This window comes from Myotis davidii, unplaced genomic scaffold (genome assembly GCF_000327345.1).
Source record: "Myotis davidii unplaced genomic scaffold, ASM32734v1 scaffold78, whole genome shotgun sequence".
NCBI lineage: Eukaryota > Metazoa > Chordata > Mammalia > Chiroptera > Vespertilionidae > Myotis > Myotis davidii.
Window position 1 is genome coordinate 3,878,262 of NW_006290305.1, and position 1,431 is coordinate 3,879,692.

Consider the following 1,431-nt stretch of genomic DNA (forward strand, 5'->3'; position numbering starts at 1 on the left):
ACTTCTTGAAAGTTGCTAGATGTCAGTGCTAAGCCTGTGACCCGGGGTAATTCCTCTGGACTATAAACATCTGGAGGGCAGGAATGGTGCTTAGTCTTTTCTATGCTTCTTTCAGCACCTATTTTCAAAATACGGAAAACACCCAAGCCAGCGTGTTCAGCATTTTGTCTACAGCAGGATTGTAATAAATGGTAAAGACTTTACATTGAAAAAAATCGTATAGCACTTCCTCAGAGGCAGAGCTAATAAATTATCCTGGGAGTGCTTAGGAAGGGGCATACTTCTGAGTTATATTCAGTACACATTGCATGGAGGAAGGAAAGAAGGAAGGAAGGAAGGAAGGAAGGAAGGAAGGAAGGAAGGAAGGAAGGAAGGAAGGAACAAATGAATGCTAAGCTCACAAACATTTTACTTATTTTCTATAACTGCCACAAGTGCAATGTAATCCTTAAGTTCATAAATTCAGAAGACTGTGCCACTCAAAGATACATCTAAAGTACATTTTATTTTCAAAATAGAGATGGTTCTAAATTAAGATGTTTTTAAAAATATAACTTTAGATGTACCTTTGAGGGGGAAGGGGTGGCACGTGAAAAAAAAATAGCTATTACAGTGGTTTGTGGCCCTCCAAAGGAACACAGTACTTAAACAGGTGTGATGTACATCTACATTACCTTCAGTTTAAGGGGAGGCAAAAGGCTCCTTGGGGCGCAAGGAAAAAGAGTTTGAGAAACACCACACTATAAGATTAGTCCTATTATAAACAATTATATTATAATTAACATTTATTATTAACATTTATGATAACTATTTCTTTAATTCACTGGATATGTTTTCATTACACAAAACAAAATATGTTTTAATTCAACTGACCACCTGGAACAGCATCTAACATAACATCACATTCAATATTGTTTATCTTTGATGTAGATGCTTTGACTATTATTAGCCTCTCTTTACAAATGGAAAAAAACTAAGGACAAAGAGATTGAGTGATTTGTCTGAAAATCATACAACTTACATAGAGCTGGGCCTTGGAGGACAAGCAGCATTTGAAGAGGCATGTCTGCTTCCCTGGGAGATGGAGCAAATGTGTGCCTGTCTGCAGGGCAGGTGGACATGGGAGAGGTGGTCTGGAGCAACAGGTGGCTCCTGTAGGTCAGGACAGAGAGGAGCCAAAGATCAACCAGGATAACATCCACGCACATTGTCCATCAGCTCGTCGTAGTGCCCCATGATTCTCTAAGTGCCTGTGAAAGTTCATCGTAAAGAAGGTGATGTCAAAGATGAGACACGCACAGTCCCCAAAGGCACAACGTTTGCTCTCTCTGTTCTTGCCTCCCTCTTTCACATGCACACAGCAATACACATGTGCACCATACACACATACCAGTACATGCACCTTTGAGAATATATGTAGCTTTGAGAATA